General features: G+C 50.7%; 2 long non-coding RNA genes across 4 annotated transcripts; one reads left to right on the forward strand and one right to left on the reverse strand.

Moving 5' to 3' along the window:
* Positions 1-555: 555 nt before the first annotated feature.
* LOC118355421 (uncharacterized) lies at positions 556-18,230 on the reverse strand. Its single transcript, XR_004817821.2, has 3 exons — positions 18,066-18,230; positions 14,884-15,063; positions 556-3,983 (listed from the first exon to the last, which is right to left on the reverse strand). It is a non-coding gene; the product is annotated as an uncharacterized LOC118355421 (long non-coding RNA).
* LOC112657358 (uncharacterized) lies at positions 12,119-22,655 on the forward strand. 3 transcript variants are annotated; one of them, XR_004817818.2, is made up of 4 exons: positions 12,119-13,492; positions 16,744-16,891; positions 17,219-19,706; positions 22,235-22,655. It is a non-coding gene; the product is annotated as an uncharacterized LOC112657358 (long non-coding RNA). The 3 variants fall into 3 exon arrangements; XR_004817816.2 differs by having other exon boundaries at positions 12,120-13,492; positions 22,176-22,655; XR_004817817.2 differs by having other exon boundaries at positions 12,121-13,492; positions 22,391-22,655.
* Positions 22,656-24,079: the final 1,424 nt, after the last annotated feature.

Here is a 24,079-nt window from a genome sequence, read left to right on the forward strand (position 1 = left end):
TGCCTCTCTCTCTCTCTGTGAGACTATCATAAATAAATAAAAATTTTAAAAAAATTGTTAAAATAAATAAATAAATAAAATTTGTTAAGAGACAAAGAAGTACATGATATATTAATAAAAGGTTCAAAACAGCCAGGAGGAAAAGCTATTGTATTTTTTTTTCTTTTATCTTTTCTTTTTTTTTTTTTTTTTTTTTTTTGCGGGGAGTGGGGGAGAGCAAGTGCGAGCGGGGTGAAGGGAAGGGAGAGAAAAATGCCAAGCTGGGTTCACAACCTAACAGGGCCTGACATGGGGCTCAATCTCATGACCCTGAGATCATGAGCTAAGCATAAAGAATTGGATACTTGGGCAGCCCTGGTGGCGCAGCGGTTTATAGCGCTGCAGCCTGGGGCGTGATCCTGGAGACCCTGGATCGAGTCCCATGTCAGGCTCTGCATGGTGCCTGCTTCTCCCTCTGCCTGTGTCTCTGCCTCTCTGTGTGTGTCTCTATGAATAAATAAATAAAATCTTAAAAAAAAAAAAAAACGAATTGGATACTTAACCAACTAAGCCACCCAGGGGCCTCGATAAAAAGCAATTATTGACATTTACACATCTAATAACAGATCATCAATATGTAGGAAGCAAAAATCATCAAATTGAAAGAACTGATAGTCCTAAAATAATAATAATAATAATACTTATACCCTACTCCCAACGGATAGAACAACCAAAGAGAAGATAAGGAAACAGGATTTGAACAACACAATAAACTGACCAGATCCGACACACACACACACAGCACCGCACTCAACAAACACCACCACACATCTTCTCAAGTGCACAATGGGCAATTCTCCAGGATGGACCATAAGTTAGCACAAATAAGTCTCAAGAGATTTAAGATAAATAACATACAAAGTATCTTCTCCAACCACAACAGGATATAGACCTCAATAACTGAAGGAAAACTGGGAAATTCAGTTTTCCAGTGTAGAAATTAAACAGTACACTTAAAAAATATATTTATTTTTATTTAAAAAAATTTTTTTAAAGATCTTATTTGAGGGCAAGCCCGGGTGGCTCAGTGGTTTAGCGCCGCCTTCGGCCCAGGGCTTGATCTAGAGACCCGGGATCGAGTCCCACGTCGGGCTCCCTGCATGGAGCCTGCTTCTCCCTCTGCTGTGTCTCTGCCTCTCTCTCTCTCTCTTTCTGTGTCTCTCATGAATAAATAAATAAAATCTTTAAAAAATAAAAAAGTAAAGAATTGACAATACTTTTCAAACTTTTCCCAGAAAATTGAGGGAACATCCCCTAATTTGTTTTATGAGACCAGCATCACCCTGAGACCAAAGCTTTTGAAAGAAACTACAAGATATCTACTGACCAATATCTCTTATGAACATTGATGCAAAAATCCTCAACAAGGGACTCATGGGTGGCTCAGTGGTTGATCATCTGCCTTCGGCTCAGGACGTGATCCCATCGAGTCCCACATTGGGCTCCTGCAAGAGCCTTCCTGCATGGAGCCTGTTTCTCTTCCCTCTGCCTGTGTCTCTGCCTCTGTGTCTCTCATGAATAAATAAAACTTTTTAAAAAATCCTCAACAAAATATTAGCAAACTGTATTCAGCATCATGTTAAAAGGATTATACATCATGACCAAGTGGGGTTTATTCCTGGAATGTAAGGATGGTTCAACATATGAAAATCGATCAGTGTAATTCATCACGTTAACAGAATGAAAGAACGGAGCACCTGGGTGGCTCAGTTAACTGTCCGACTCTTGATCTCAGGGTCATGAGTTCAAGCCCCACGTTAGGCTCCATGCTGGGCATGAAGCCTACTTAAAAATTTAAAAAAAACAAAAAAAAAAACAAAAAAACATGACAGATGAAGACGTTGGAGTGAATAGGGTGCCTGAGTGGTTCAGTTGATTTAGTGTCTGACTTTTGATTTTGGCTCAGATAATGATCTCAGGGTCGTGGGATCAAGCTCTATATCAGGCTCCATGCTGGGTATGGAGCCTGTCTAAGATTATCTCTCTCCCTCTGCCCTTCCCCCGCTCTAAAAATAAAACCAGAGTGAAAGGACAAAAACCACATGATCATCTTAATGCAGAAGAAACATCTGAAAAAATCCAACACCTTTCCATGATAAAAAGACTCAATAAACTAGGGATAGAAGGAATCTAAATTAACACAATAGAAACCATATATGAAAATCCCACAGTACTGAAAGCCTTTTCTGTAAGATCAAGGAGAAGGTAGGGATGCACGCTTTTGTCATTTCTATTCAACATGGTACCGAACATCCTAGCCAGAGCAATTTAAGAGAGAAAAAGAAATAAAAGTAATCCAAATTGGAATAGAAGTAAAACCATCTTTGTTCACAGATGATATGATCTTCTATGTAGAAAGTCCTAAAGATTCCACAAAGAAACTGTTAGAACTAGTAAATCAGTAAAGTAGCAGGATACAAAGTCAACACACAAAAATCAGTTGCATTTCCTATACAACAATCCATCTGAAAAGGAAATTAAGGAAACAATTCACAATGGCATAAAAAAGAATAAAATGCTGGGGCAGCCCTGGTGGCGCAGCGGTTTAGCACCGCCTGCAGCCCAGGGTGTGATCCTGGAGACCCCGGATTGAGTCCCACATCGGGCTCCCTGCATGGAGCCTGCTTCTCCCTCTGCCTGTGTCTCTGCCTCTCTCTCTCTCTGTGTCTCTCATGAATAAATAAAATCTTTAAAAGAAATATATAAAAAAAGAATAAAATGCTTAGGAATTAACTTGACCAAGGAGGGAAAAGACTTGTACTCTAAAGACTACAAAACATTACCACCTCAAGAAATTAAATAAGACAGATAAATGGAAAGGTATCTCATGTTCATGGGGAAGGCTTAATATTATTAAGATGTCAATACTGATCAAGACCCTATGTGCTGGAGTGGACAGGGTCTTTGTGTCCAGGAGGAGAAGATGCAAGGAGACAACCGTCCTGCTTCATGGGTGCTCGGCTGTCTTCAGTTGTCCTGGCTCTGGTGCCCATGCAGCACATCTTAGAGGCTGGGCCCTGGACACCAGACCCCAGGACTTAATGTATTTAATTATCTTTCCCCTTCACTAGGCCAGGATTTCTTAACAGTAGTACTATTGACATTTAAAGTTTTTGATAAGTGTTTATATTTATTTAAAATAAAAATCAAAGACTCATAACCATAAGAATAGTTAACACATCCCTCACTCACAAGAACTACTCTCTTAACAAATTTCAAGCATACAACACGGTGTTAACTACAGTCACCAGGCATACTTGGACGTTAGATCCCCAGAACGTATTAACCTCTAACTGAAAGTGGGTATCCTGTGGCCGACATCGCCCCATTGCCCACCCCCACTGGACTCCCACACCACCCTCGCCCTGCCTACATGCCCTGCCTGCTGGCCCCTGCATTGCCTTGTCCCATTCCTGTGGTCATGGATTGAGGTGTGCGGCAGCAGCTGCTCTGGGCTTCTGCTCAACACACTCCCAGGAGTGCTTCACATCACACCCAGACTCTGTACACCTTCTCTCCAGCCTGAGGGCTACCCTCTAGCTCCGAAGCACAGAACACAATAGGGTCTTCTCGGCACCCACAATTGTGCAACCTGGAACTGCAACAGGTATCAATGCCCTCCGTGAACTCCAGCCAAGAGGAGAGTAGGGTCATCCTGTGAATTCTCTCATCCTAGCACCCTGGATTCTTCAGAGATGCTGCTGGCATCTCTGAAAACGTACCATGAGATGGAGCAAATCAGTTTGTCCTGAAGCTGTGGCTGGTTCGGTAATGTTCCGTCTTTTATTTGCTCTTCTTCGTTCCTTTTCTCCTCACTTCTGCTTCCTTGGACTATACTTCCTGATAAAGAGTTGGCATGTGAGCTTCTGCCTCTGGCTCTATTTTCCAGGGAAGCTGGCAGTGCACAGTCCTCTGACTCACCACTCTGTTGAGCACACCACAGGCTGGAGTGAGAGATGAGCATCTGTCAGGACTCACCTTTGCTAGTGGTGAATTTAAGCAAATTTAAGCAAAAAGAAGACTCATGAAAAGGGTATTGGGCTTCTCAAAATAAAATTAGAACTATGACCCAGCAATTCCATGTCTTGTAATATACTCAAAAGAATGGAGGGCAGGACCTTGAAGAAATATTTGTACACCCATGTTCATAGCAGCCCTATTATCCACACAGCCAAAAGGTGGAAACAACCCAAACATCCATCAACAGATGAATATATAAACAAAATGTGGTCTATCCATATAGTGAATATTATTCAGCCTCAAAAGGAAGGGAATCTGGGGCACCTGGCTGGCTCAGTTGGAAGAGCACATGACTCTTAATCTTGAGGTCGTGAGCTCGAGCCCCACACCGGGTGTAGAGATTACTTAAACAAATAAAACTTAAAAAAAAAAAAAACGGAAGGGAATCTGAGATATATTACAACATGGATATACCTTGAGGACTGTCTTAGTCTACTCAGGCTGCTATAACAAAATGCCACAAATTCAGTAGCTTATAAACAACAGGAATTTATTCCTCACAGTTCCGGAGGCTGAAAGTCCAAGGTACCAGCAGATTTAGTGTCTGCTGAAGTTCTGCTTCCAGTTGCTACATGGCTATCTTTCCGCTGTGTCCTCACATGGTGGGAAGGGCAAGGGAGCTCTCTGGGGTGAGTGCTAATCTCATTTACAAGGGCTTCACCTTCATGAACCAATCACCTCCCAAAGGCTCCACTTCCAAATGCCATTACACTGGGCGCTGTGTTTCAAAATATGAATTTTGGAGGACTTCAACACTTAGTCTATGACATTACACTACATGAGGTAATCTAGTCACAAAAAAAGATAAATATGATTCTACTTCTACGAGGTCCCTAGAGAAGTCAGATTCACACACCCAAAAACAGAGAAAGTGGAGGAGGATTCTTCCTAAAGAATTGCAACCAAAAGGGGTAAGAATTGAGTTTATGTTTCTCTTTCCCTGAGACCACTGCCCCATGCCCACTGCCAAAGTGGAGAAGTGCAGTGGACACCACATCCCCATCACCTTGAACTAACTGAAAACAGAGTTCAAGGCTAGCAGAAAACCCCAGGAGATTTCTGGAAGTGAGAACCACAGAGAGGATGAGACCTAAAATCTATGTATAAACTGTGCTCATGTCCCTGGCTGACCACAAGTTTATGTGTGTGCTACAAACCCCAGGGTGATCAGAAGAGCAGAGAGGAATCTAGAAAGGCAGCTAGATGAGATCTGTGAGTTTATTGCTTTTTAACTGCATGCATTCCCCAAATATGTATAGCTTGGGGGATAGAAAGCTGAAGCTTTACTGCCTTGGGGGACCAGTGGGCATAACCTGATGCTGGCAGAGAAGCTGTGAATTTAGAAGGGAATCCTCAGAAGCAAGGGAGCCACAGGGATAATGAGCTCCTATGTATATATTTTACTGAAATCCTTGACTGACTCAGGTAACAAAACCTGGAGCTAGAAGCGGAAAGGAATGAGCAGAGATATTAACTGCTTGTAATATGAACATAGGCACTTTACTGCCCTCTTAAGCTATGACAATAACACAACCATCATAAGAACACAACAGAATCCAGAGTCACTATTATGTATTATCCAAAATGTCCAATCTTCAACCAAAAATTAATAGACATACAAAGAATCAGGAAGGTATGGTTCGTGATCAGGAAAAAGAGTCAGTAGAAACTGACTCCCAAGTGAACCCAGCTGTTGGATTCAGCAGACAAAAATTTCAAAACATCTATTATAGGGATGCATCAATCATTAGGAGATCGTTATTTTAATGACTGGGCAGATATGGAAACTTAAAAGAGTTTTAAGAACTATTAAAAATGGAATTTCTAGAGCTGAACAGTATGAAAACAAATGAAAATTTTGTGTTTTTTTTTTTTTAAGATGGCCTGACTAGCAGATTAGAGATGGCAGAAGAATTGGTGAACTTCTAGAGCAACAGAAATTAAACAATCCAAGAAATGGAGAATAAAAGATTGGAAGAAAAATGAACAGAGCCTCAACTATGTGTGGGACAATATGAAGCAGCCAACATGTGTCTGAGTCAGAAAGGACATGGAGAACGGGACAGGTAATGTATTTGAAGAAATAATAGAAAAACTACCTCGGATATTGTGGAAAGCATTAAAATTATAGATTCAAGAATTTCCATGAAAACAATGGAAACTACTCCTAGGAACATCAAAGTCCAACTGCTGAAAACCAGAGTGAGAAAAATCTTGAAAGCAGCAAGAGAAAAAGAACAGGTTATGTAGATGGGGAACAGTTCTATGATTAACAGCTGACTTCTCAACAGAAGACTTTGGAACATCACACTCCAAGTGCTAAAATGAAAAACTGGCAAACAAGAACTCTATATCCAGCAAAACCTTCAAAATGAAGGCAAAAGAAGGAAATTTTCAATAAAAACTGAAAGAATTTGTTCCAAGCAGGTCTTCACTGTAAGAAATGCTAAAGGAAGATGGTCAGGGTAAAAGGAAATAGCCTCCAAATAACCTCAGAACGACAGGTCGGAATGGGCGCCCATGGAATTGGTAAATATGTAAGAGACTAGATGGATCATTCCAGTTCCAGCCGGAAGCCAGAAGCCACCCAAATTCAAACAGAGAAGTTTTAACAAAGAATTATAAGTTGGTAAGAGATGGTTAACTCCTAAAATGGACAAAAGAGATCTTTAAGGATTACAGAAATAGCAAAAGCAGAAAAGAGCTGTTGCTTCTATGGCTTGGGGAGAATAAATTAAGAACTTAGGAGGAGGATGTGTGCCCCTAAGGCTGAGATGCGAGCTCCAGGGAACGCGCAGCCCAGCAGTGGCAGAAACAGGACAGAAGGTGCTGGCTGAGGCCGGCTCGTAGGAAGTGACCCACTGTTGGCCAAGAGACTCCCTGGAGAGCGAGCCCCCGCGGGGCTCCTGCGAGCTGCCTGCGGCCACCGGTGGACGGAAAGCCCAGGGACCGGGAGGGAAGCGAGGCTGGGCTGAGGCCTCGCGGCGGCCCTCTAGCGCCCTCTATTGGCAAAGCCTAGCGTGGCTCGGGCAGGCGGAAGGAAGCGTCACAGGGGCCAGCTCCAGGTTCACGGCGCAAGGCAGAGAAGGGCAGATTTGGAGCTGAGGCCAAGCACTGAAAACCGATGAGCTATATATTAACTTCTACTTCCTAGAGCTTCTTTAAAAGACATTATTGTTGAAAGCAAAAGTAATAACACTGTATTTGCTGTGTTTATAACATTAACATCCTTTAGATGACAATACCCGTATGGGTGGGCTGGGGTGAATGGAAATGCACTGTCGCTGTGTTTTGTTGTTGTTTTTTTTCTTTTAAGATTTTATTTATTTATTCATGAGAGACACACACACAGAGAGAGGGAGGCAGAGACACAAACAGAGGGAGAAGCAGGCTGCATGCAGGGAGCCCGATGTGGGACTCGATCCAGGGTCTCCAGGATCACGCCCTGGGCTGCAGGCCGCGCTAAACCGCTGCGCCACCAGGGCTGCCCTGTCGCTGTGTTTTACCTAAGTAATCCAGAACTAATTCCACGTAGATGGGAATAAGTTAAAATTTGTATTTTAATCTCTAGAGCAATCTTTCAAAGGACAATATATGCAAAGACATACAGATGGAAATCCAATAGGAAAATTACAAAAGATTAAAAAATATTGTATTAACACAAAAGAAGGCGGGAACAGAGGAACCCACAAAGGGGAGACAAAGAGCAAAACTGCAGACCTAAATCTAACTTAACTGCAACCAAAAGGCCGTGTAGATATAATAACACTCCAGTTAAAAGTTAAACATTTCGGACTGGATAAAAAGCAAGGTGTGACTCTGCTGCATACTTAACAAAGGCGCAGATAGGTCGTATCTGGGAAAAGTCTGGAAAAAGCTATGCCTTGCAAACAGGAAGTCTAGGAAAGCTGGAGATTATACTAATATCACACAGCACCGACTTTAAGGGGAAGCATGTTATTAGAGACAAAGAGGAACAGCTCGTAACGATAGAAGGGCCAGCTCAGCAGGAAGACATAGCAACCGTAAATGGATATGCACCTCGTAACAGAGCTTCAAAAGGCAGGAGGCAAATCTGAAACTGTGCTCGGAGAGTTCACCTGTCCCAGCGCTGATACAGCAGCGAGGGAAACCTGTGACCCAGGGAGAGAGGGGAGCCCACAGAAATCTTGGGGGCATGGGAACCAGGTGGAGGCCCTGCTGCCGGGAACTGCCCCCAGATCACAACTGGAAGCACTTCCACGAGGACACCGCTGCCTCAGCTCTGGGCACAGACACCCCCCGCAGGCTGCACCCACCCTTGCCACTCAGCCTGGACGCTGGAGCGTGACACGGCCACCTCCCCAGCCCAACACACAGTCCCTGGCTCTTCCGTTGCCTGCTCCTGCTCCATTTCCTGAGCTGACCCTGAGTCCACTTGGGCATCACATAAGCCACCCCACGTAGTGTCATCCTCCCTCAGTGGCTGTTTGTCCCATTTGCTGAGGAGTTGGGTTTGGAGAATGTAAAGACTCGCCCCAAGCTCTGCCGCAAGGAAGTGACGTGGACAGGATGTGAGCCAGAGCTTGTGTCCAGGGGGTCTATGGACTCCCTCCCTGCTGCTGAATACCTGTCAGGACGGGCTTGTCTCCAGGCCTCTGAGCCCCTCATCTCGGGGACCGTCAGTACTGTGGGGCTCAGAGGAAGGAGCACCCTCCCATCGGTGGGCTGGCCACAGCCTGGACGAGGCAGGATGAGGAGCCTGTGTCCGGGTGAGGAAAGCCGGCTCTGGAAGAGCCCTCCCAGTTGCCTAGGTAACAGTGAGCAGCACAGGGCCCCTCCAGGGTTGCTGTGGGACATGCCTGTCCCCACCCCATTCCTCAGGCTGCCTCCTGGGGGGTTCCTAGGGGAGGTGAAGTGAGGGCCACACAGTTAACACGGGTCCCCAGGGACCTGCCTGCCTGGTGGGAGAGCCCAATGAGCCCCTGGGCTCCATCCAGGTGCTAGAGGCAATTTGTGGAGGTACCAAAGGCCTGTGTGCATGTGGGGCTGTTGGGGAAGGGAGCCCCATGACTTTGGGGTCATTACTGTTCCAGGACTTCCTGGCAGGCTTGGCATGCAAAGTCCCCAAGAAGCCCTTTTGGGTGGATCTGAGCCCCCCAGCTTTACCCAGGAGAAGTCCAGAAGCAGATGCCAGTCTTGGTCCTCAGTCCATTCTCAAGGGACATCTACTGTGAGGGACAGTCCCCAGACGCTGAGAAGGCCCACTGGTGAGGCTCCAGCTGCCCCCCACCTCCTGCTCTGGGGCCCCCTTCCAGTGGGCATGTGCTCTGTATGTCTGTGAGAGGCCTCCTGTCTGCTGCTTGAATGTCCTGGGCATGCAGAGAGGAACTCACAAGTCGGGTCCAGGTTCCCAGAGGTGAGGCTTCAGAGGAAGTGGTGGATGGGACATAGGAGAACGCCTCAGAAGCTCACCTCCCTCCCGGAAAGCAGGTGAGCTTGGGGAGCCAGGGGGCATTAGACCCCCTGCCAGAGTCCCCCACGGAAGGAAGATGTCCTAAGGCTGGAGAGGGGCAGTCTTTCCTGTTCCTCAGGACATTCTGGGGCTGTAGAAACCCTGGAGGCTGCCCAGGGCCTGTCCTGCCCTCCTCCTGTGCCCTCAGGCCATGGGGAAGGATAGAGAGGGAGAGAGCAGGGTCCCATGAGGCTGGCCAGGCCACTGCAGGGACAGGCTCTCGGCTCCAACCAGCCACGGCCTGTTTGGGCTTTCTGTGCACCGTGCAAGGAGCTGTCAGGTGGGTGGCAACAATGATCTGGAGCCTAGGGTCCCTGACAGAAGGGGTGCCTGCCCATTTCTTAGCCCTCTGCCCCAAACAGACTTTATGACAGCAACAAAGAATACAAGTGCTGCCTGGGGTCTGCTCAGAAGGCCTTCAGGCAAGGCAGGGAAGGGTTGCTTGTTTGGCCAGCGCTGCCAAACCTGGGCAGAGAGGCGGGTGGCGTTGTGGGGGCCAGAGTCGGCCGAGGACCAGGGTGCTCCAGCTCTGGCAGCCGGCCTGCCCTCTGTCAAGATGCTGGAGGAGGGGGGCAGGGGAGGAGACCACACAGGACTGTGGGCAGGTCGTGCTGGCTCTCCCCTCCTTCCTCTCCCGGCGCCTTTACTGTCCAGCCAGGGTCTGGTGCAGAGGGAGTGCCCTCACTGACAGCCAGAGGGCAGGGACCGTGCTTCCACCTACGGGCAGCTTTGCTGGTGTGAGGAGCTTCTTGTCTGCCCGGCTGTGTGCCCCGGCCCAGCACAGGAAGGCCAGTGTTTGTGATGCCCACAGGGGGTGCTGAATGGATGCAGACACTGGAGGGAGGGCAGTCCAGAGGCCAGAACTGGGCCGTGGTCACACTCTCAAAACCCTAAATTACCCTTGCAAGTCAGCTTCTTGGGGGGGAGGGGTGGAATCCTCCTGACCCCAAGTCTGTACCTTCTGGTGATGTGTGTGCTCAGGCTCAGCTGCCCACCTGCATCCACCTGCACCCAATTCCCAGGGCGCCAGGTGCCTGGTGCTCTGACCCCAGGCCCAGGAACCAGCTGCTTGCACTTACAATTAAAAAGGAAGTCAGACACAAAACCCCTGTGCCCTTCAGGCCATGCCAGGAATAGTCACGAGGTGTGATATTTTGAAAACATGAGGTCGATGTCAAAGAGTGTGGCTCAGCCCTCCACCCAGACCTCTGGCGCCCTGGCTGCCGTATTTTGGTGCCTGAACCTTTTTAGCCTGCAGAACATGCCACTTCCAAGGAGGTTTGGACTGAAAAACCATCAGGCAGCAGCCTATTCTTATCAGCTGTGCAGGGGCACAGGGTGTGCCTGGGGGGGCCTGGTCTTTGCTCCCCCTGCGCCATGAGACTGAACCGCTCACACCCAGACTCGCCTCTGCGTATGGCCCAGTTCTCATCCACCTTCTCCGATGCCCTGGAAACATCTGCCACAGTGTATGGATTCTCTGTTGACCCCGAGCTGGGTGTCAGGCCCTGCTGCCCATGCTCTGGGTACCCCCAGGCCTGTCACCCTGGGAAGTCAGACTCATGGTGCCTGGAGTGCAGGTGAGGAGACTGCACCCTAAGAGTTAAGGGTGTTACAGAACTGATGTAGAGACCAGTACCCCTGCCCTGGCTCTGAAGTCCAGGGTACTGCTTTGGGGCTTCAGGGACGGTGGCTGGCCCTCAAAATGGTGGGGCCTGTCTCTTCATTATACTGGGCCTGTTTCCCAGCCCCGAGCAGGATAGGGTTCCTCGAGCAAGAGCCAGATGACCCTTCCCCATTCCCCCTGCAGCTCAAGGATCTAGGGTCCCACAGCCTGGGTCATCCCCCAGTGAGGTAGAGGCTCCCCATGCCTGCAGGCTGGGGTCTGGCTGCCTATTCCTGTCCCACCACCTGCCGGGTGGCCAGGCGGGGTGGGTTCCAGGGGCAAGACCCCAGCTATTTCTAGTGCCTTCTGCTCCAAAGCTGCGGTAAACACCGTGTCCCAGCCTCTCTCAGCCTAGAGACCTCCCCTCCCAATTGGCACGGCCAGGACTGCGGCTGTCACATGTCCCAGTGAGACCTGGAGGAGAATCTGTGACATTTCCTGCAGACTGTCCTCCTCCTGCCGCAGAAATCCCAGCTCCCTGACAAAGCGAGTCCTCCCCAGAGCTGGGTGTCTGGACCAGGCCACGCTCAGGGGCTGCAGTGCGACAAGGCCCAACCCCAGGCCCTGTGCATCCCCAGGCTGCCACCACTACCACCGGCAGCGCTCCACACGGTGCCTAGCTGCAAGTGTTGGCTCCGCGCTTGGTAACCCCTATTTTGCATATGTACCTTAATGCATTAGCATTTCAGGATTTATCTAGACAGCCCAGGCAACATCCTGCAGGCGCTAGTCCCAGGGGCTGGATGCTGGGGAGGGGGTGGACTGCGGTGTGCGGCTGTCCATCAGCTCCTGCTCCCAAAGCCGCAGTGGCGCCTGTGCGGGGAGGGCACCCCCATGGCTGCGCGCCGGCTTTCTGCGTGGTCAGAGCTGGCCGGGGCTGATATCTCTGCGCGATGCTTACCACCCACCCAGGGAAGTCTTCCTGGCTAATCATTCTGTTTTCCCAGAGCAGGTGGGGGCAGGGCCTCTCCCTGTCCATTATCTGGCAACAGCGAGGCACTGAGCACCCAGGCAGAACATTCTGGGTTTTGCTTGAATTAGCCAGGAAACAGCAGGGAATGTTTGAGATACGTGAATATTTGTGGCTCTGCAAGCCCAGAATCAACAAACAATAATCAGCAAATCAACAAAAATTATACCAACAATCAACAAATAATAATACACCAGGAATCCACAAGTAGCAGGAGCGAGACTGAGCATTCTGGAACCTCTCAGCTCGTTGATGGCCCTTCCTCAGTTTGCTGAGCACCTCCACGAGTCCAGCCCGGGTACCTCAAACCTGCTACCCTGTTCCTGGTGCTCTTTCCCAGGGAAGGGAGTCAGAGCTCGGAGAGGCCGTAGGGTACAAGCGCCCAGAAAACAGAGCGACAGCAAGGACATGGGTGCAGGCAGCTCATCTGGGAAAGGATCCAGGGAAGCAGGCAGGAGACCCAGACAGAGCCACTGCAGGCAGAGGGCTAGAGCTGCTCACCTCTGCAAACTCTCAGGGCTCAATCTGCTGGGGACGCTGAGACACCATCTAGCAAGCACCCTGGGACGGCAATCAAAAGGCAGGAAGGCTGGGAGCTGGCCTGGGGCTCTCCTGGCTTCAGGGAGACCCGAGACCCTTGAGGCTCATCACCCAGCACCGTCCACCTTGGCTCTGCAGATACTGGGGTACAGGCTAGGGACACCCTGAGAGCCTGGCCCAGGTGCATTCTTCACACCATGTGGCCTTGGAAAAGGAGGTGACAATGATGTCAAGAAGGCCTGCTCCTACAAAATGCCCCAGAGAGTCACAGGCCAACAAAAGCCTTTGCTTTTCAACCACAGCAATGCACTCTAGGAGCCTCCTGCCCAGAGCTCAGTGACCCTACTACTGGGTCCCCTGTCATCAGGAACAAGGATGTGGTCACAAAGCAGGGTGTCCCCACTTTGGCAAAGCCTGCATGGATGAGGACAGACATCCAGGGCAGCTCTGTCAGGGCCCAGATGGGGGAGAGGAATCCAGGGCTTAGGGGGTCAGGGTGGGGCTCTTGAGAGCAACCACTGGGGCCCTAGGAGGAAGTCACAGGGTTGTCGGAGGTCCAGAATGCAGACAAGTCCATCCAGAAGTGTCTGTGTTTTATGCTGTGTGTACTGGCTAAGCTGTGTTTCCAAGAACTGGCTCACTGCTGGCGGGTGCCCTGCGGTGTGGGGGGCCAGAGGTGCCTGGCTCCTACCCGCACGTGCTGGAGGTCCACGCAGCTGCCCTCAGACCTCACCTGCACTGCTCAGGAGCTGCATGACCCTCCGTGAGTTACTTCCCCTCTCTGGGCTTCAGAGGTGATGGAACCTCCGCATGGGGGCGGTAGTGAGTATTAAGTGAGAGAAGGGGGTACACTCAGGGCCCAGGGAGAGCCAGCACTGGGGGGGGGGTACCACTGTTATGATTATCATTACAGTCATCACCGTGATTGGACAGGCTGCCCTTTCTTTTCAAGATGCTCTGTGTGGCTTCTCTCATGACCCTCTTTTGGGGCCATGGCTGATCAGCTCCTGTGGCCCCTCCCCACCCCTCCCCACTGTCCCTCCTTTCTTCTCCTCCCTCCTCCTCCGTCAGGATTTGAATCCTGGCAGGAGCCAGCTAAGGCCACAGCCTAGTGCCAAGCCCTCCCTGTGGAGGCTGGGGGACAGGTCTGGAGGGTGGGGTATGGGCTTAGGTGGGAGGGGAAGAGGGGTGAGGACCTGTGTGTGCACCTAATATTTAGAGAGCAGCTCTTTTTAACCCAGAGCAAACGGAGAGGGAAAAAGGCATTCATGGAGCTTTCCCCCAATTTATAGTGAAAATACCTTTATGGATACCCATAGACAGAAATTATACCCTCACAATAAATACTTCCTAGATTATTTTGCAGGTGAATGGGCCTGCCTGCCTGCATGTCACCAGAATGTTCTCTCCAGGTGTAACTGGGAGTCTGGTGGGTCCCAGGCTGTTTCCTGGGCCATGTGTGTGGTGGAGGTTAAGGCAGCCTGGGGACCCTCTACAGCCAACACCCCAATTCCCCCTCTTCTCTTGCCACTTTACCCACCAACCAGGGCCAGGTGCTACGGGACCCCAACCTGCCTGAGACCTCTGCTCTGCTCCACTGGCTCGGCCCCTTCCTCACAGACTCGGGCTCAGGGCCATCTTGCCTCTAGCCCTGGCCCTACTTCCTCACTTCCTAGGAGCTGCCTACCTGTCCTCGAGGGTTCCTGCCCCTCCATGGCAGAGAAATGGTTTGGGCCAGTCTTCTGGAACCTCTGGACCTGATGCCCTTTACAGCCTCGAGCTATGACTTAGAAAAGAGCACCTCTTCCTAAAGATACCTTGTTACACGTGATGGCAAGTGGCCACACATGCTGTGTGATTAGAGCACTGCCCTTTTCTGTATACAGGCTTTAGATACCCACACTGGGAGTGGCGCCTTCCTAGATGTCTGACTCCGTGAAATGCACAACCTGTGCGACTTCACGGGGCTACCCTGGAAGGGCCCTTCTTTGGAGCTGCCTAATGCAGTTGCTCTTTCAACAGTGCGCTCTGAACCACGTCTGTGCCCTGATGGGATCTCTTCAGTTACCTCTAGATTCCTCTCCACATCCTTTAGGCCCTGCCCCTTGCCAGCTTTCTCCAGGATTCCCTCTATTAGGCTGGGCTCCAGCTCACCTCAGAAAGGCCTTCCCAGCTACTGGGCTTTCCTGGAGGGCTCATGCCCTGATTCATCTGTGATTTATATTTGCTGTGGGATCGTGTTCTGATGGTCTCCTGACTGCAGGTGCTGTGGGGAGCCCCGAGTGCTGACGGCCAGTGTGGCCCCACCTGCAGAAGGCCTGTCCCAAGGAGGTCCTGGGCAGAAAAGGACTGAATGAATAACCAAGGTCTCCTCGAAACTTGCCTCTCTGCTGTTCTCAGCACCTGCACCGCCTGGCCAATCTCCCAACCCTCGGCTCCTCCTGGGTCCCCCTCTCAGCAGTGGCACCACCATCCACTCAAGCACCAATCCCCCCTCCTGGTCCTCAGGCCACAAACCCTGTCTCTGCAGCCTCTATCGGCGTCCCAAAACCAAGCCTCTTGTCTTATGCTCCTTGCCCAGCTCAGGCCCTCGGCACCCTCCCCAGGAACCCACCTCCACCCTCCACAACTCTGTTCTCCACATGGGCCAGCAGGAGGTTTGTCCAGAATGCATACCTGGCCAGCACCCCCTTCTTCTGTGGCTGCCCTTGGCCCTAAGGTAAACCCCAGCCTCCTGGGCCTTCAGCACCCTGGCTCTCTATCTGGATGTCCTCGGCTGGCCGGCTCAGATATCCCCTCTCAGGAAACCCCTGCAATGACCCCAACGCCCCCCCCCACACGCTCTGGGTACACCCCCACATGTCCACATTGTGGGCATGAAGTTGTTTCCCCACTAAAGGGAAGCCCTTTACGGCCAAGACCATGTCAAGACCTCATATTCCCTCCCCTTGGGGCAGACTCAGCCCTGGCCCATGGTCATCATTCTTTATCTGCTTTGGTCACTCAGGGTTCAGATCTCTGGCTGGCCACGGGAGCTACTGTGTGTTCTGGAGCAGAGACACATCAGTGGTGATTTCTGAAGGACCGGAGCGGCCAAGAGGTCCTAGGCTGGCAGCCTGTGCACAGCAGCGGCAGCCCCAGTTTTTCGGAATGGGACTCATTAGGGTGCTGCTGGTCTCGGGCACGAGGGGCCTCTGCTGTGCCCACCTAGTGTCCCACCTAGCACCTAGTAGGAAAGGGATGTGTACAGGTGGAAAGGTCTCTAAGTGGAGCCCCTCCTGGGTGGCATGAGAATGAGGTCCTGAGGAGGAAAGTTCAGAGGGAACCAGTAGGGTGTGTGGATAGGGGAGAGCAGACACCTGTGCCCCAAATGTGCATAAAAACGTCCAGTCGGTACAGCCTGTCTTCCCTTCCCTCTACCGTCCTTCACTCCATCACAACGACCTCAGCCCAACACCTCTACTCCTGTCAGGAGGGAGCAACAACCACTAGGTCGCCAGCCAGAGGGCCCTACGGCCCCAGAGAGGCTGGTGGGAGATCCCACAGACAGACGCCGGCTGAATCCTGGGAGGTGATGAGCTCACCGTCCAGCAAGGCTGATTTTCATCTTCTAAGTATAGACGAAATTGCATTCTTGGAATATATATAAATCCTTATTTTGGGGTTGGCCAATTGGTGCCAACATCTGATGTCGACAAGAGGTTTTTTTTTGCCTGTCTGTATCTTCAGGACGGTGGTATATCGGGAAGGTTGGTCACTTGACCAATGCTCAACCTGAACAGCTCTGGCCTGAGAGGGGGACAGAATGGGTTTAGGAAGCCCAGGATTTGTGAGCTAATTCCTCTAGTGACAGTGCACACAGAAAAGAGCTGGTGGCCCTGAGAAGTCACTCAAGGACACCCGCCTTTTCATTTATTTTGATAGGTGGAATTTAGTTTTAATTATTTAAGAGAATACTTCATGAGATATTTTCAAAGAGAAATGAGATCTTAATAATCTAAGCTCTCATTACAGCCCTCAGCTATTAAATCTTTATACAATTCTGCTGGAAACTCAGGAGGAGGCTGGGATTGCAGGACCGTGGACTCGGGGTCTGAGTGAGTGGAAAGCGGTGGCTCCAGTGTGGCTGTTATCTCCCCATCTGGGGCCTCAAGTTCAAAGGGTGAGGACTGCTTCCCAGGGTGAAAGTGCAGGAGGGAGGAATATGCTCACAACCACTGAGAATGGGGAAACTGAGGCAGGGGTGGAACCAGCTGCTGGAATCCATTGGGGTTGTCTAAGGAGACCTGGAAGCTGTCTTCCACAAAGCTGGCTTACTCTCACTCTTGCTAAAGTTAACCCCACTCTAAAAGTGGGGAATTTTAGTACCTCAGGGGAGAGGTTGGGTTTGTTATTTTTACTACCCCAAGTTAAACCATGCATGTCCACTGTCTGTGCTCATCACTGGGGCCTTATTTCCACTCCCCTGATTCTCTCCTCCCGCCTCCAGGGCGCTCTGGCTCACAGAAACTGGGCCCTGACTCAGCAGGCCTTTGACCACAGTGCTGCCTGTTAAGAAGAAATGCCTGGTGAGGACCCTGTGGGTGGACCCTTCTCTCTCCAGATTGCCTACCATCTCCTCAGAGGCTCCCACTCCTGACCTCCACCACCACCCCAGCTCCCTGGGGTCTCCCCACGGTGTGCTACAGGAGCCTCATCTGCACACATCCAAGGTCATCACAGCCAGACCCACTGTCCTCACACCTCCCGCCCCAGGCACCTAAACTGGAGCACCTGAGGCCTCAGAGTCCCCTCAAGTCCTGTCGACGTCAGAGCCTCAGCCCACCTCAGATCAGTGCCAACTTCCCACCTGCCAAACGCAGGCTGGGCCTCTGCTCAGACCTTTGGCATCGCTGTCCTCAGGCCTGGCAGCTGCCCACTGTGCCCGTGGCCGCCCTGGTCTGCTCTGCCTGGAGTTCCTTTCCTGAAGCGGATCTGAGCAACCTGTCACCCGTCCATCAGCAGCCTCTGCCTGGAGCCCACATCTAGGACTCGGGCCTGCTCCTGACCTCCCCACCAGGGCTAGAGACAAGCACTGAGGGTGACCGCTGGCCCTCTGTGTCCCGAGTGCACAACAGCCTGGTGTCTCCCTGCCTCGGCCCATCTCAGGTCTGATGCCTGAAGACTACACCTCTCCTCCTGGGCCTGGAAAGCCCCAGCTGGTGTCGAGAGGCAGTTTAACAGCTGCTTCCTTCGGGGAGCCTTAGGAACCTAACGGGCGTCCCGGAATTAGTGAGGGAAGGAATGCACGAATTCTTCTCCCGGAGAGAGGGAAGTGGCCCTTTGTCCCCCGTTACCTGCCACCATCACTGTGGACTCACAGCACGTCTGAACCAGGAGGCACGTGGAAATCATCTGGGCCCCTTCACTGATGACGAAATTGCCTCGGAGAAACCGAGGCGGGGTCGGCAGCGGGAGCACACCCTGCCGTGCGCCTCATCAGAGCCTTTTCCCCGGCAGCCCTCAGAGCCCCGAGGCTCCTCGCGTTGGCGGGTTCCTACAAGCCGTGGGCTCGGTGTCAGGGGTAAAGCACACAAAGCACAGATCCAAGTGAGAGGTTCCGCCTCCGGCAGCCGATCCTAGAGCCCAGCACACGTTATCAGTCACAGACGGAGACCAAAGACGCAGGCAAGCGTTGGAAGAAGGGTGGATGTTTCCAGAAGAAAATAAACAGGTGGTTAGTGAGAAACCTGTTGGAAACGTGCCTGCTGCCGTCTGGGCGCCGGCCGCGCAGACCCCCGTCGGCGACGCCCCGTCGTCACAGCCTGGGGGGCTCTGCAGCTGCCCGCCGGCTGGGAAGCTTCAGCGGCGACTGCAGCGGGGCTCCGGGCACGGCGGCGCCACCCTGAAGGGCCGTTCTCCTACACTGTTCCCCGGTCACCCTCGCCACCCTCCGGTGAGTCCCCAAATGGTTACGAAGTGACTGACGAGGTTCTGGGAGCCAACCGCAGCCCGAGCCGAACATTAACAGAAGAAGGAAATTACCTCGGTCTCTGCGCCTCCTATCCGCCTCGACGCCTTTCCCAACATGCCTCAGCAGCTAGCCGCTCACATCTGATTGGCTCGGACTGGGTCACATGCCCTGTCCTAAGCCAGCCATTGGCTAGCAGAGCCATCGGCTCAGCCTATCAGAGTTTGCCCCCGAGTCACATGGCAGAGCCCGGCCCGCCTCCTCAGCACGCGCAGGAGCAAGCACGTGCTCCGTGTGGGTTCAGGACCCCGGAGGCGGCTCTCGGAGTCCTCACAGCAGCCCTGCCGAGGCCACTGCACCCGGGTCAGGGAACCAGGAAGACGGGGCCGTGCGGCACGTCACCCAAAGGCCCACAGCCTGTAGGAGGGGGAGCTGGGATTTGAACCCAGACCTTAGCTGTCGCCACAGCCATCCAGTGCAAGTCCTTTGTACGACTTAGGTGTGATTTGCATACCGTAAAGTGGTATCGCTTTTTTGAAGCGTACAATTCAGTGGTTGTTGGTATATTCACGAGGTTGGGCAGCCATCACCACAATCAATTTTAGAACAAGCTCGTTACCCCCAAAAGAAACCATTGGTCCTGTAGCAGTCACCCCTTTATTAACCCTCATATCGCCCTAGGTCACCACTCATCTACTTTCTTTCTCTGGATTTGCCTGTTTGGGACATTTTACATAATGGGATCGTAGGCCGTGTGGTCCTTTTGTGTCCAGCTTCTTCCACTTAACATGATCATATCGGGGTTCATCCATGTTACAGCATGTATCACTACTTCCTACCTTTTATTGCCAAATACTGTTCCATTGTATGGATACTTCATGTGTTTATTCATTCATCAGCTGAGGCACATCGGCTATTTCCTCCTCTTGGCTGTCAGAACTGATGCTGCCATGAACATTCGTGAACAATTTTTATACGGACAGATGTTCTCATCCTCTAGAGTACATGCCTTGGAATGAAACTGCAGGTAAAAGTCTCTTTTTAGGAGGTGAAAGCACCGACATATTGAAGGAGTTAGTGGGTGGGGTTAGTGTTCTGAGCACTGGAGAGGGAATTAGGAGGTTGTGCTCTGAGCTGCTGACTGGGGACTGTAGGATCTTGGCCAAAGGCCTTCTCTCGTGGATCCCAGTGACATGGGTGCTGGAGTGGATGAGCCCAGCCCTTAGAAGGCACCTGCATGCACGCTTCCTTCCTGGGGAAGGAGCCACAGTTTCTCTGGCACTGTGCTGGCAAGAGATGGTGGTGCCCCTCCACACAGGGCAGAGAGGGCACAAGACGAGGGCATCTGCCCTGGTTTTGGCTCCCTGACCAGGCCCTTTGGCCCTCAGAGACAGGAAGCCCCTGCCCTCTTGCTGTAATCAGCATCAGTTTATCATTTGCTCTTTAATACCTGCGTGGCTTTACTCCACCGTATCCACTTGGATTTGAAAGTAAACCTTAGCTAATTCCAATAAGATAGCCATGTAAAGCTCAGCCAGAAATTTAATTATATTTACTAAACAGCTAATAAATATTTACTACAAATCTCATTGCTCCATAAAATTGAAGACCGTCCCTTCTGCTTGCTTTCTTGGCTTTGAGGTAAGGCTGAGGGAGAAAGGGAGAGAGAAGGGGAGAGAGAGGGTCCAGCCTGTTTCCAGGTGACAGCATAAACGTGGTCCTTCAGTTGGGTTTTTTGTAATGAGACCCAATCACTCCCAAGTTCCTTTGATCTCAGCTTGATCATTTTATTCAGAAAGCAAGCTCTTACAAGGGTTTATTTCAGTTGCAATTCCAAACCAGATCTCTTTGATTATGTGTGGGAAGCTTACAAAATTTTCCACTGAGATGATTTTTGAATTAAGTGAAAACTTAGCAGTTTTACAATTTTTGAATTGTAGATTTTCACCTCCTCTTTTGGTCTCGTAAGTCCATCGCTGGGTGTTTTTAAATCTGAAATTTGCCATAGGCTGAGTCCTCGAAGAAAGATATATACCCTTGACATTTAAAAAAAATTAATGGAAAAGCACTAAATCCCTTCAAATGCTACATTGAAATGTAGTTACAGCTCTTTCTTCATGCCCAGTGAGAATTTAATCATAGCAAAATCTTAATGTTTAATATTGAAATCTTTATCCAAGAGACCCAAAAATTGTTTTGTAAGAAGGAGCAGCTTGGCATTTCCTAAACCTGCTGACACAATTCCCTGACTCTAATTTGAGGCTGTAATAACGGGAGAGATGACTCAGTGACCCTGACTTTTGCCCAAATCCAAAGTTTGGGGCCCCAAGGGCAAAAAGCTTGGACTTAGACAAGGGGCACTACTCTGGGAGTTCCTCCAGGGCTGGGTCCCATTTGCCTCCAGGACCCTCAAGAGCTCCAGAGGATCTCCATAGATCTCAGTTCTGGGGTGAAGGACTCTGGAGGTTTAGGGAATGCTCTTGGTTGATGGCTGTGCAGGTCAGTGTGAGTGGCACACCTAAGAGTCAGAGGGTCAGAGGGCCAAAACCAGACCCAGGAGACAGTCCCTTTTTTTCCCCCATCCGTGCAAGTATAGAGAGTTAGCAGGCCTTTGGGACCACTGGATTTCTGGAGTGGGCACTATTGGTGCCTGTATGAGATAGGCTTGCTGTGTAACAAATAACCCAGGAGCTTAGTGACTTAAAATAACAATCATTTATTGGCCTTTGATTCTGTGAATTAAAAGTTTGGGCTGGGCTCAGCTGGATAGGTCTATAGTCTCACCTTGTGGGCTCACTCATGTGGCTCTGCTGGGGCTGGGTGATTTAGGGTGGCTGGATGCACATTTCTGGCAGATCAAGGCTATTAACTGGAATGCCTTGGTTCTCTTCTCTGTGGTCCCTTTAGAAGTTGCCTTGAGTTCATTTCCATGGTCTCATGGCTCCAAGTGCCACAAGAGAGCATAAACTCCAATGAACAAGCACTTTCCAAGCCTTTGCATGGATTACATTTGCTAATATCCCATTGACCAATGCAAGTCATATGGCTAAGCCCAGTTTTAAGGAGTGAGGCATAGACTCCTCCTGATGGAAGGAGTAACAAAGTCACATGTGAAATAAATAAATAAATAAATAAATAACAAAGTCACATGCAGAAGGGCATGGATGCAGAAATAGGAATTTGTGGCATTCTGCAGCCTAGCACAGAGCCCCACTTAGACTCCAAATGCTCTGAGTGTTGGCTGCTAACAGCTCACAGCTGCCTTCTCCAGAGAATTGCTTCAGCTGATGAGAGCCACGCACCCCAGCTTACATTCTTTGTCTCTACCTGGGGGTGCTCATAGCCAATGGCTGACTGGTTCACAGGCAGGGGCAACTGTGGCGTGACTTGTCATCCTGAGCCCATTGGGCACCAGTGAGGGCATGACTTCCTTTGGGACCCCACACCCTCACTCAGCTCTTTTCCCTTCCCTACCCCACTCTCCTTCTCTACCCAGTTGGCTTTTATTGAAAAACATGACCTCAACAGATCACACGTCCCCAAAATACCTCGCAGGCTCTGCTTCCAAGGAACTGAATTGTGGAGACTGTATTTTCTCAGGACGGTCCAAGATATTTTCTATTCCACTTGTGTCTCTAGAGGGTGCCCTGGACACCCCCTGCTTGCAACCAACAGGGAATGCCGAAAGTGACACTGTGTGACTTCCAATAGGTTACCAAATGTAATACAGATCCTGCCTTGTTGACTGGAAACCCATTCTTGAAGCCTCTAGCCTGTCGGACTGTCCTGAGGCTGCCGTGTTGTGAGAAAGCTCAACTAGCCCACGTGGAGAGATGCTCAGCCACCCCCATACTGTTCAGAGGTCACTGCGATTTGACTGCAGCTGGAGGGGAGACCCTACTCAGCTAAACCTTTCCCAAATTCCTGACCCACAGAAGCCTTGAAAGATAATAAATGATTGTCGGCTAAGCCTTAAGTTTTGGTCTAATTTGTTGGCCAGTAATTGTGACCATACACTGATCTGAGACAATATCCATCTCCCTGTTATCATGGAGAACAGAAGAGGAGCTTCCTGAGGACGTGAGACACTGTCCAAACCACTGGTCCTCTGCTCTCATTCGTGCACAGGCTAATTCTGTGTGTGTGTGTGCGCGCGTGCACATGCGTGCGCACGCAAGCACGTGTGTCTGTCCTGTTGGTCCCATTTCTCTTTCCACTCCCAGAGCCTCTCAAAGTGCCTGGCTCACGGCAGTATCAATGAATGTTAGTAAAAGTTCCTATACAGTGAGACCCTCGTGTTTGTAGCCAGACAGATCCTCCTTGTTCTCCAGCAAGCCATCCTGCCCCTCCAACCCCCTTCCACTAGAGAATCCAGGAGAGAAGCTTCCACAACAGTAAGTCTCTTTGTGACAGACTGGTTAAAGGTCTTTCTTCTTTGTTGGAAATTCTGGAAGTGTGCCCATTTCCAAATTTTGTCTGGGCTTCCTCTCAGGCTGCCTTCTGCATCTCCAGCCTTTCAGAGCAAGTCCCCAACCTCAGGAGTGTGGCTCTGCAATTTTCAAGGACCAGGAGAACAGGAGAGGTCCAGGAAGGAGGTGATTCCTGGAGGCAGAGCTCTGGGATTTAAGATGCAATTTGGAGGTGTGGGCATCAATTCCCAGCTCACGAAGGCTGCCCTCTTTTCAGGCTTTGCTCATAGCTGAGTCTAGGGGACGAGCAGTAGGGAGAATGACACACGTCATTCCTAGGAGGTTGAGAGTGGTAGGTAGGGGTTGGTGGGGGGAGAGAGGTTGGCAGAGGAGTGATGGGGGAAACGGTGAGTGGCAGGCAATGCATGGCAGGCATGTGGAGGACAGTGGTGATTGCAGGGAGCACTCATGGACAGGATGTTAAGGGAGTGCGGAGGATGTGGTGGGAAGAGAATTGGTGGCCGGGGAAGATGAGGAGGATGGTGGCAGGAATGGCACGGGGGAATGGCGGGTGAGAGTGAGGGGTGAGAAAGGGATGGTAAGTGGCAAGCAATGGCTTGGGGCGAAATTATAGCATTTTTGAAAGGATCCTAACTTCAACGCATAGACCTGAATGATGCTACTGGATTTTGCCTGATTACAAAAGGTTTTAGGAGTTCTATGTTAGGCTGCCTTGTTTTTCTGGGCAAATGTCAGAGACTATATTGCATTATTAGTTTCAGGTCTTTTGACAACCCAGTGGTAGCCGGGCCCTTCTCTGGGGGCAAAAACCACTGAAAAATGACTTCAGCAAGTTCACATTCACCCCTCCTTGCAGCCAGTCTTGGCAGGGAGCCCTGAAGCTTGGGCTAAGGGGAGTGAAGAGGAGGGAGCGGGGAAGACCCTTCACAGGCCATTACCCACAGAGGGGAAGATGTGGTCTCCCCCCTGC

Source organism: Canis lupus, chromosome 8 (assembly GCF_003254725.2).
Source record: "Canis lupus dingo isolate Sandy chromosome 8, ASM325472v2, whole genome shotgun sequence".
In the NCBI taxonomy this organism is placed as follows: domain Eukaryota; kingdom Metazoa; phylum Chordata; class Mammalia; order Carnivora; family Canidae; genus Canis; species Canis lupus.